Source organism: Metopolophium dirhodum, chromosome 7 (genome assembly GCF_019925205.1).
Source record: "Metopolophium dirhodum isolate CAU chromosome 7, ASM1992520v1, whole genome shotgun sequence".
NCBI classification, from domain to species: domain Eukaryota; kingdom Metazoa; phylum Arthropoda; class Insecta; order Hemiptera; family Aphididae; genus Metopolophium; species Metopolophium dirhodum.
In genome coordinates, this window is record NC_083566.1 from 3,284,331 (window position 1) to 3,297,669 (window position 13,339).

General features: G+C 33.4%; 1 protein-coding gene across 2 annotated transcripts in view; it reads left to right on the forward strand.

Annotated features, from left to right (window-relative positions):
- LOC132949741 (EGFR adapter protein-like) overlaps positions 1-13,339 on the forward strand; it is a 180,961-nt gene that overhangs the window by 164,870 nt on the left and 2,752 nt on the right. The window lies entirely within an intron of this gene.

Consider the following 13,339-nt stretch of genomic DNA (forward strand, 5'->3'; position numbering starts at 1 on the left):
ATATATACGTATATTTTTTTTTCCAACCAGACATCGCTAGTTAATGTAGTTGCCTACACAATAATATACACTTCACATACTTACGGCGGTATGAAAAGACCGTGTTCACCGCGTAGGTATTTGTGGTCGCCACAGCTGAACCGACAACATATTATATACATAATATGATAATATATATATTAAATAATAGCCCGGCGTGTACAAAACTCGTCAAGTGTTTGTGTTTTCGTGTGTTTGTGTGTTGCACACTTCGTGTATAATGTATATATATATAGTTATAAAAAATTACTTTTAAAAAAAAAACACGAAAGATAATAACAACTCTAATATATCACGTGTGTTTTAAACTTGTGCGTTTCGGTGTATTTGACGTTACACCCATAATACCTACGAGACTTGTTTTGAACTCCAATGTAACATATCCCTGTAGTAAAATCATCATGAATACCGGATACGACATAATATTACGTTAGAGATTCGTTTGAATGAAAACCTGCGACACAGAAATGGTCCATCGACCGCAAAAACGTGGTATATATAATAGGTTATAGTAAATAGAATCACTATTCATCCTAATACCAATCAAATCGATAATTTAGAGAAATGTATACATATAGGTATAGGTAGGTGTTTTATTATGACGATGAGAAACTCTTGTGTACAATTTACTTGCGTGTTTAAATCAGTTAATGAGATCTTAAAACATTTAAGATGTGCAAATAATTCGAATTGGTAGCACGAAACATAATATTATTATAGTCGTCTTAGCACAATATAATATACGTGATTACTAAGAATAGGGTCGAGATTATTCACCGATTATATATCGTGTTGAAAGCGGTCCGTATAACATTGTCTGTGTACAAAAAAAACGTATTGTGACTTTTAGGCATCTAATAACAATGATTTAGTGAACACACTACAATGTACAATAAACATTTCATGGGAATAATATGAGACCTATATTTCTTACCGTGTACATTCCTCGACCAACTACCCGTGAAGAACCTATATACTATTATAGTGCTATCTTCGCGGATTAACACCGAGGTGGAAATGCAGGCATCGATAAAACAAACACTGTCGAAGTATTTACCACACCGAATAAAACGAATTTTACGATACTGAAGTATTTAAATGCAGTACAACGTATAAGTACTATGTAATTTTCAATGCAATTTTATACATCATTACATAGATTATTTTATGAATATAGTCTTATTTCGGAAAATAAATTGTTCGTGTATTCGCTAACGAGTACCTAGTTAGTTAGTCATGCAATATTTAGCATTCAAAAAACAGGTTTTAATCATTTTCCGCCACAGCGTATCAGAATAATATTATAATTTTCTCCGTTGCTGCAGCACCAGCTGCAGATGGACTTAATTAATATATGTATTGAACACTATAAAATACCTACACAATGATATCACCCGGCTCTTAAAATATTAAAATATGAGGCTGAGACCGACGTTTATATATATTTATTTATTTATTATATATGTATATTTTTTTTTTTTGTATAATGACTTTAACGCGCATAATATATTTTGTATGTACCTAATATAGTTCCTTGCAGTGCTATATGTATAAACACGAGAATTTCATTTTGAACCGTGTGAAAATAAAAATTTCTTCGAATTCAGATAGCAAACGATTATTTCGTGTACACTGTACGTCTGTTGTAGGTATATAGCAAAAAAATCAGAAACACTTTAGACTGCGGTCGTATGGCTGCAGCTGCACTGCTGCAGGCTTTGCGCGAAACACACATAATATATTATTATAACTATACGTGCTCTCCCCTGTAGTTGTTTCAATGAGAAATAATAAAATTCGGCACAAAAATGAAATCAGAAATACATGTTTCGGTGATGTGGGCATATAGTTTCTACATTTTTCAAATATTTTCGTTTCGTCCGCCTATCTCGTTGGCCACCAAATGTAATAAAGAAAAATGTTCGTTTACGCCAAAATGTGTATTTAAATCTGTTTTACAAACATATCACACCGTATAGAACCATTTAAAACTATTCTGCTCAGAAAAAGTGGCTGCAGATGTGCGGACCGTGGTAGTCGTCATTACAGCGAAAGGGTACGTAATTTTTTTTTTTAACTGTTGGATTTCGTTCATTCAAAAACTGTCGTCAGTGGCCCTGGTAAAAATATGATGATGCTTGGATGGGTGTTTAAGTTTAACTTTGCCCGCATCTTGTAGACCTATTAAAAACTTGAAGCTACAAAAACAATGCCTGTACGATGGCGCTGCTGCATGAGAATTGTGCTGCTATTTACATAGCTATAACTTTATTATACAAACAAAAATTCACGAAATACGTAGGTATTTTGCTAGTTTAACATTATCACGTTTACTCGAAAACGCGTGGTTGGGTTAGGTTCAGTTATAACGATGTAACAATATAATATTATACGCATCCGCGGCGGCGGCGGCGGCGTGTCGATTAGATTTTCGACAACCTGAAAAATACTAAAATATCATAATATTATTGTTCGGCGAAAACCGAAAAACAAATAATAAACGACTCTTTTTCGATGGGGTGTAAACGAACGAGGCCCGGCGATCGCGCACGTATAATATGGCGCGTGAGCATAACGATATAATATTTAGCGTGCATGAATGGACCGGGCACGAACGCACCTTTCGAACGCCGCACGTCTGAACCGGTTGCCGGCCACCGGAGAGGTGATTCCCACAGGCCGGCCGCCCGCCTGCCCGCCCGCCCGCGCGCCCAACTGCCACCGCGAGAGCCGCCGCGACATGTCAGCAGTAGGTATACGCACCGTCGTCTCTGCGGTGGTGTCTCGTGTGCGCTCGTCCCCGTCCGTGTGTGTTTGTGTGACCGTGTGTGTGGCCGTGTGTGTCCGGGTGTGTACGTGGTGAATTCATACGCCGTGCGTGGCGATACATCGTTAGATCCGGTGCGTCGCGCCGTCATCTCGTCGGGGACGCAGCGGCGTGTACGTCATATGTGCTGCAGCGTAAGTTGTCGCGTATGCGTCGTCACCACCGACGGAACAGGGTGAACATGGCGTGACATGGGCGGCGTGACGGATTGCCAGCCGGCTTGGACAGGTGTACGGTACCGAAAGCTCACCACCCACCACAAACCCACCGACGGATGTTGGTCGTTCTCTTGTTCCGGTTGCGGCAGCGTGCAAATGTTACAGGTAAATCACCTGCGCCAGCCGAGGTTATCTGAGCCCGCAAGACATATAATATATGTTTTAATATAATAAAATATGATTTAAACATCTAACGTCGCATACGACGGGGGGTGGACCACCCTGCTGGATATAATGTACCAAATATTATGAGTGTTATGCGGCACATACGTCGTCCGCGCGACGACAGCTGAGCAAATATCATAATCCGCGCAAGCGCCATAGATACATTTGATTTGTATCCTTCTTAAATTTTTATTTCGTTTTAGGAAGATTCGCCGCGGCCGTTGTGTCGGACGAATTTTTCAAATTGCAAAAACAATATTTGATAAACTCTTGAAATCGTGTTCGCTGTGTTTGTACGGCCTTTGCGGGCAGAGTTGTTTTTATTGCGTTCGCAAACTCTATAGTTATTGTATACGTACACTGCTGCCGGGAGAGAAATATAAACACTTCTTTCTCACGTCCAAAAATAACAATTCTGTAGTTATGATATATATATATATATATTATACATAGTCGACGTTCGCCACGGAAAAATAAAAATCGATATCCAATGTATACAGATGTTTAATTAAACGCTTAAATGTAAAACCTACATCAAGTATACGATATTTTGTTTTTTATTCTCGTAGTGCAGCACTGCACTGCAGCCAATATATACTATGTTAGTATATACACGGACGGTACACCTAAATGTCAATATTATTGTCCTTAAGCCATTTTCTTGGCCAACCGCTTTCGATAATATCTGTCTATAACTATGATTAAGTACCGTAGGTACGTTATTTGATTACAAATCAAGAAGAAATATATTTAAAAAGCACTCGTTAGGTAATATGATAATACGGGGGGATGTGCTACTCAGATTCCCCAAGCAGATGGTCATATTGGTTGACTCATCGTCGTCTAACGACATTCTTTAAGCGTCGCCTAGAGTTTACTATCATCCGTTTTAATTGACAACATTGTTTTATATTTATCACTGTTTGTGCAAAATTTCACACTGCCATTCAAAAAATAAAAAGGGTTCTTACATTATTTTATATCAATATTTTTTTTTATAGAAAAAAAACAAACGAATGATATACAAATTCCAATAATGTGCATTTAATTTAGAAGGATTTCAGATTGTCAGTGCACTATTTATTTTAACTTTTTGACACATGCGCAACATTTTCCGTTCAGCAGAACCAACCTTGTTTTTTAAACATTAATATTAGAGTGAATGGACCTATAATTATCAAAGTTAATGTTAAGAACATTACCTGTGTTCTACGTTGTTTTTTTAATTAAACGTTATTTACATATTTTTTTGCGTAGATATGTATGTAAAATATTAAAACTTAAAAATGCCCTTTTATCGCATAAAGATTTAAATATCGTAAAAACACAGATAATATTATTAAGTGTACATTTTTAACAGTAAGTTAACATCTGTATTGGTCAATTCACTCTAATATTAAAGCTAACAACACAAGATTTGTTTTCCAGAACACAAATTTCACCTGTTACATCATATGTGTCAGAGTGAGAAAAAAATAGTGCGTTGACATCCTCTTACAAACAACTATTAACTATAAGCAAGCATCGAATTCGTTATTTTCCAATACTAGGTATAAGTATGTATAGAGAGGGAGCACAATATACATATTGGTATATAATATATACCATATATTATAGATCATTGATCGTCAGTGTCAGAATTCCATTAAAATTTACAAAAGTATTGGATTAAAAAAGATATTAATTGTATTCATAACGTGACTAGTCCAACAAGTTTTTAAAAATTAGTTTCACATTTTTTTTTATTTTCTGTACTAGTAAAATTAAAGGTAATAATTGTCCACCTTGTCAGACAGAACACTATTGCCATATGCTCACCACAATGCTAGGTAAGGGTCAACATAGGTCATTGTAGTTTAAAAAAATCCTCAACATAAAACCTGTATCTTCCTGAAATACCAAACGGCAGTTGGTCGCCCGGAAGCATTCGAGTGCAATGCCATGTAACTTGTGTGAAATAGATGTCTGGATTTTGTGAAAAACGTGTGTTGTGTTCTAATACAGTCTTCGGGCAACATTTTATAATCACGCCTTTTGTGTGAAATGAGAAAAAACTATCAAACGCAAAGGGTGATAAAACAAAAAAAAATGCAGCATAAAAACTATGACATCCTCGAAAAAGCTCGAAATGTATAAACAGATGGTTTATTAGGGATTGTTTTACTGTAGTATAGGGTGTAATATGTTATTATAATATTCCAAGAGTGTAATCCCAAATGCCCGGAGGATAGAAAAAACAATTGTGTAGGTATATGGTGATTTATGTAAACCGGTGGCATGTTTCGATACCTAATAATAAATTATAAAAATAATAATTTCTAATGTCCATACTTAAAAATTAAATGTTATCAATTTAAAAAAAATACAGTAGGTATATTAAATAACACTATTATTTTTTTTGAATTAGAAATTATTTATAAGTTGTACAGGTGGGAGGTGCACACTTGTATAAGGTATAACACAAAATATACTTTTAACTTAAAATTATTATTTCTTCAAATCTCTGTGTATTGCTGCTATTGTCAATATAATAAAAAAGTAGCTTTTATCTATAAATACCGATTCTATGGTATAATTTACATTCAAATAAAATTTGGTTCTTGTATATATTTGTGACCGTTAACAATAATTGATTGAAATATTCGGTGTCAAAATCTTAGGAGTTTTGAATTTTTGCAAAATATTAAAAAAATACACACAATATTGTTCAACTATATAATATACTGTTATATATTGCAGATTTCATAATAATTGAGAACTGATAAATAATAAAACAACTTATCGACTTACAACTGTGTATGGAACGTCCGTTTAGAATTATTAAATTATTAAATTGTACACTGCATTATACTATTATAAATAATAGTTGATTACTATAAATTACTATCAAAGGTTCCGGACAAAAAAAACTAGTATGTCATAATAATATGCAGTTTTAATTAAAAGAATGCCTTGACATCATGTTTAACGATTTTCTTTTGTGATGAACCCCCAAAAACACACACGTCACCCCTAAATATTATTTTTATTACAATTCACACAAGGGGGAATGTCTTTGAAAGCTAATAAAACGGCAGGGAATTTTTCTCTTAATTGTTCAAAAAAAAAATATTACAGCTAGGTAGTTGTTAATGTATTAATCTTATAATTTTGTATTTTAATTCAAATATACTCAGGTATCAGAAGATTGTAAATATTTATACGGAAAAATCGTTTTTTATATAATATATATAATACCTATTTATATATATTTATAAAAACTCTTAGAATTCAATTTTATCTGTAAATATACAATTGAGGATTTTATAAGCCATAGGTATATTATATAATATTATAGAGAGCTGTATTACCCGTCGTTGCCCGGGGAATAATAATACCGATATAATCCTGCGGCGAATAGTAATAACTAATAAGTAATTTATTTCTTACGTGAACAAATTTTCTTACATTCCGTAAATTATGTTCTGTGGGTATAAATGGGATAACGAATTTTGAAATGGCTGCCCTGCACAGTTTCATAATATTGGGATGTCTGGTTGTTGCACCCACGTCTTTAATTACAATAAGAAATAAATGAATATATGATTATGATTTTAATATTATTTATAGGCTTATAGCTGGTAAGTGGTAATCCACCCTAAAATAACTGGTTCGATCTTTCATCTAAATCTAAACATTTCTGGAATCGGTATAATATTTTTTGTTTTTATAAATCTCAGTCATACACTTTCCCTTTTATACAAATAGGTAATAACTGTAAGCCGTGGATTCTATTCTAATACACTTGGGCCCGAGATCCCATATTAGTGCGAAGTTTGGTACCAATTGGTCAAAAACTGTGGATTTGCATATGCGACATAGTTAACTCGACTAATACTATCTATATTAAAGCCTATCTACTATAATCGATGTATCAATCGTTTCCATTTTACTTCGGTTTAAATATTGTCAAATGTTTTTTTGTAAAAATCGGTCGAGGGTTTTTTAAATACTTATATAAACTTCAGCCATACACTTTACTTCTAATATATAACAGCTGTTATTCAATTTTATATTTATATAGAATTGTTTTATTACCCTAAATAGCACACTATAATACAATACAAAAAATTATATCCAATCATAGGTAATAACTATTTTATTAACTGTATCATCCCAATAACAATACCCTATATATAAACAAAAAACATTAAATTTTCGTGAGCCAAAACTAAATTCCTGTGTGAGCCACCCTAGCTATAGCGACCTATATGGGTTGAAAAACCTCCCCGAATCTCAAGGAATCTATTGATATAACTTTTATGGAAAACGGTCTAGTAGTTTTATAGTTTATAGCGAACAAGGAAAAAAACGTTACTTTTTATATACATATATAAATTTATGTCATAGTCAGTGTTTTTAAAGTTTATTGTTTTTTAATCAAAATATTATCCTTATTTCCAGAGATTAACATAATAACAAAAGAACCATTTTTGTAAAAAACAATTATATGGGTTCCTAAAAATTCTTGTTTAAATTTGAAACGACGTCGGTATATTTTATTTAATAAACTAGTTATTTTAAGATTAATAGTTGTATTATTAGACACGGCGCTCAGCGACTCTATATATTATTCTATACACACATTAATAACAGCTGTTGGTAAATACATGTTTCCTTTCATAAAATGTTAATCATGTCAAGCCTTGTTTACATAATTAAGTTATTAACTAATGATTTGCAAGAAAATTCTATAGACCGTATACTTATTAAGATAAATTATTAGACTGTTGGTCTTGTTATTTAGAGCTACTGATACGTATCAAATATTAAAATAAAATATAGATAATTAATCAAACGTTGCACCTACTTTTGTACTATACCTACTTTATTATTTAATTATGATTTCGGATACTAGAAAATTTCTATATGATCAGTTAAAACAGGTACTGCAGAAGTACCATGGTAGGACCATGAAAAAAGCATTATTAAGTATTAATTCAATATTATAATGGAAATATATTTTAGCACTAAAATAATTATTGTACCTAATTGTTTCCACCTAACATTTTTCTCTGTTCTAATAACAGGTAGTAAAATATTTATAGATATAAATATATTTCATAAAATACCTATACGGTGAATTTTGTAGTTACTTGGGCCGGATTTAGCCTAAGACCCGGGTGTACGGTGGCAAATTTTGAACCAAACTAAAAAAAAATTAGGGCTTGGGAGGGGGTATCATAACAGTTGAAAGCCTAGGGCGACACCTGTGAAAAGTCCAACTGTGAGTACACTACATTTTAGACGAAGTATACTCGTAGTTGTAATTTTTCCATTTAAATCAAGCTTACAAAATCACGACCAAATTTAAAAGACGTTTAAAATAAAAAAATTAAAATCCATCACTAGATTAAATTGTTAGTTTATCTTGGTCTATGTTTGAAGTTGATGTCTAACAAACTTCGCTCTTACTTATACTATTTCCTACGAAATACGAATTACAATTTTTAAATGTTATAACTATCCTTTTAAATTATTCAAAAATTAAATTACAAATCTGAGAAATAATAATTATACTCTCCACAATCATCACTTTCTCTGAACAATCTATATTATAAATACCAGAGATCTAATACAAATTTGACATAACTACTAAACATTATAGTGAGCGTTATTTTGAATTCCATTTTAAAATAAATATTTCTATAGAGTTTATTTTTTATATTTTTAATGATTTTTTTACTCAGTTCTTTACTAGACCATACTGTAAATACTTGCATTTATGTAAAGATATAAAATATTATTTTCTATTACTTTAGTTAAATTGTATTTAATACATTTTATGTTTACACAACAAACTTTAAAATTTGAAGAAATTGCACTTCAATATGTTAAGAAAATAATATTTTATTAATGATTAAAATATATTCAACTTGGCATTCATTGTCATCATCGTCAATTATCGATACCATTAATGAACCATATGTTTGTATGAAAATAATATTTGGATATAATATACTCAACTATAGAAGCTGCACAGATATATTATAGGCACACAGTTCTGATATATTATACCTAATGCTAAATTTTACTTATACAAACATTACAAACTAAAAACTTTAAGATTTTTTCACATCAAATAGTAAGTAAGTATATTATTTTTTGTGTATGTGTTAGGCACATTGTATATACGCATACAATTATTACGTTAAACGAATATAAAATCACTACAGGAATAATATAATGATTTTTTTGTGACTCGTTCAAATATACAGTACCTATACTACCATGATGGACGTATAAATATAAAATATAATACATTTAATTACATATACCTACATGTAACATATTATTAACATATTGTTTTATATATCCATGGTCCCAACACACACACGTAACTCGTATTCTAGTACAATATGTGTTTAAGAATTATCGTTTCCGTTATTACTAAATAGTTGGTACATCTGATAATTTGCGTGGGCAATATAAAATAAAAATATGTCTGTTCGGCCTGTATGTCGTGAAACTGTGAAAGCGCAAATTCGCAATAATAATCTATACAAATGTAGATACAATATTATATACGATGTCGTTGGTGGCAATATACACATTCGTGTGGTTCGGTGGAAGGATCAATGTCATAAACTTGCAACCCAATTTTCCTTCTCAAAAAAACCGTTAACGGTGGCACCTGGACACCCCGGCAATGGGGACCTCGGGCCAAATTATGAGTGTATAATAGGTACATAATACCTTATATTAAATACTAGTTTTTATAATCAATGATAATAATAATAGTGCAAAGAGATAAGCGGCGGTGGTCAACAAAATTGCAGCCGCCACAAGACTATGGCGGGGAATGTGGCGAACAGAACAGTAGCAAGTGCACTACACTACGCGTATTATAGGTGTGTGTTGTGTACGCATTATTTATATTTGTGTTGGTATAATAATTATATTATAATAATGGTGTGTAGGTACAATGCCCGCACACACACACACACACACAAACACACACACACACACACACACACGTAAAAGCTGTAATCATCTCCACGACGGCGACGTCCAATGATTGTATTGTAATAATCTCATTCCGGCGGTGGTGCAGTCGACTACAAACGTGTTCACGAAAACAAAAGCGAAAAAGTAAAGAAGAAAAAGCAAACGCCTAACAGCTAACAGTCTAACACTGCAGCATAAATGCAGTCGTGATGTGAAATGTACAATGAATGTTTAATGTTTATGCAGCACGGCCTGTCTTTGTTATTACATTTGCAACTTTTTTCACTTGTCACTCGGATTTATTGTTGAGTTCATAATTTTTTTATTACCATTTCGAATAGAAATTAAATTTCATTCAAAAACAACGATTTCTATACAAAAATGTTTTCTATTATACTTAAAAATGGCCTAGTAGGTTTCTATTATAATATATTTTGTACGTTTTTACCTTCGTTTTTATATTATCATTTCGTTTGCCGGTCAGGTATGATTGTAGTTATTTCAAATATTTTGATAAACCGCTGTTTATCACATATCATTACCGTTTACCTGGTCAGTTACACATCACAATAGCACACGAGATGTATACTACACCTTTTGTGTGTATATAGTACCTACAGTTTTCTCGGACACGCGTTGTGGTGAAACATCACGCGCAGATCTAAGCGCAATCAATATAATGCATTTATTTTTCATCGATTTCGCTGCCCTTGTAACTGTAGGTACAAGTTATAACCAATAACCATTAACCACTATACATAGGACGTATAGAGTAGGTGTACACCGCCTGCTTCGGCGGCGACGGCGGCGGCGGCGGCTATGATGCCCGGTAGCGCGGTGTCGGTGGTTCGCCGCCGTCATCTTCGTCGTCGCCGCCGCAGCCGCCCGCAGAGCACATTCTCGTCGAAATATGTACGGAATGCAGTCTTGCGCGCGGTACCCACACTGCCGCCCTACCAACCGGCCGCTATGCGTACGTACCGTCGCGGTCGTCGTCATCGTCGGACACTAGTGAAGTATAAAACTGTATAGAAAAACAAGAAGAATAAGAAGAAGAAGCAGTGGAAAAAGAGGATTACGTGCGCGGCGGCGTCATGCGGGGGAGGGGAAACGGAGAAAAAAAAGTCATGTAAACGTGAACCGTCCGCGGAGACGACTGTTGCGCGTAAAGCAGTGTGTCGGCCGTGCAGGGGCGGAGGGGAATGTGTGCAATCGGCGCTTGCGGTCCGCCGCGACTGTACGTCCGCGCGCCGTGTCCCTCCCACGTCATATTTATTATATAGTATGCAAATATTTATACTGGGAAACAGTTGTTGTGCGTGCCGTTGGTGCAGAGTGGGACGGACGTTGTCATTCGCATGTTCCCCCCGAAACAAAAACGAAAATTATTATTGACGACGGCGAGTTTTTGGCCGCGTTATACTTATAATATTTATATAGTGCCTACTTGGTTATGATAATAATATGCGCACGCTTCTTTTGCGGTGGCGGCACCACCACGCAGTAATAACGGCAAAGCGCCGCACATTCATCTCGTTACCTCCGCACTACCGCTCCGGCACTTTGGTATAACATTCGCACCGGTCTTTTGTCGTTTTTTTTTTTTTTTATATTTTCTTGAGAATTTGAAAATATCTCCATCGATATTTTATACATTTTTCACCGTTGTCGTTTAAAACTAAACTAGTTTCGGTGAGGCGAGGTGGCCTGCAGAACAACGGTTCTTCAACAGATCAACTCGTTTATCATTTCGTAGGATATGAAAATGTGTTTTTTTATATTATGCATTAGGAGGTACATTATTTAGGTATTATACAGTATTATATAGGTACTGGAACTTGTAAAAAATATTTACGAAAAATTATCTGTGTACGATATTGCGACAACCAAGAGACACGCAACAGATTAAAAAAAAATTGCCACATCTAAGATGGCGATTTAAAAATGAATCCCGGAAAAAAAATCCCCCCACGAACAACCCCGGAAATGATATAATATAATATACGTATTTGTAATTAAATATTAATAATGTGGTGATTATAGATACTATAATTAACGTTTAAAAAATATTTGTTCAACCATTTGCATGTGGTTGCGAGTAATATTGTAGTCTGGGGATTTTTTTTCCTAAGGTCGGGGATTTTTTTGCCGATTACCTTTAAAAATATAATTCAATATGTTGTATTATTTAAATTCCGTTTTATTCACTTCGTTGATGTTCAATCATTTAATTATCCAATTTGTGTGGCAAAAATACTATAGGTATATATTTTACAAGCAAAATAAACATTTGTAATGGTTATTATTAAACCATGTTAACTTATTAATATTACTTATTATCTATCAATCAAAAAGTTTCAATCATATAATAGTGCAGAATATTCAGAAAAAAAAAACCATATTTGATACCTAAAATGTCTCCTTATATTTCTAAGTTCTATACGGAATACGTTAAAAAGAGATTACTCGTTCAATCATAAAGATTTTAAATGATCCGTATCAAAATATTGCTCGTATATAAATCGGCTTACGCGTTATACAAAGCCTCGAATGACTATAGAAGACTATAGAACCCTTAGGAGTACCTACAGAAAGCCATTTAGTACCATAATACAGATTGAATTTCTTTCTTGTCCCGTAGAATCTCATATTTGGGAATATTATAAAACAATATTAGGTTCAACGTAGAAATAATAAGCTCAATTTATGATATTCTCGTACCTATGTCGTTATTATCTATAGATCGTAATAAGTTGCATCATAATTTTATATAGTTACACATCTTATTCAATCAATCTTATACTGAAATAATCAATATTTAATTTGCCAAAAGTCGTGATTGTATTTATATTTTAATTTAATAATTTTAAACAAAACATGTCGTTTCCAGGTTTTTAAAGAATCTATACATACCGAATTAACAATTATTCGTTAACGAAAGACGCATTTTTTCAAACGGAATTCTCTAAGACTGACAAACCAGTTTCAACCCCCTTTGATGACTATCGCATTCTCCTTCATCTCTCTGTGAATTACTAACTTATAAAAGAAGCACCACTAGGATATACGTTTATTAATTCATGCATCTAATATTTTTACTGAA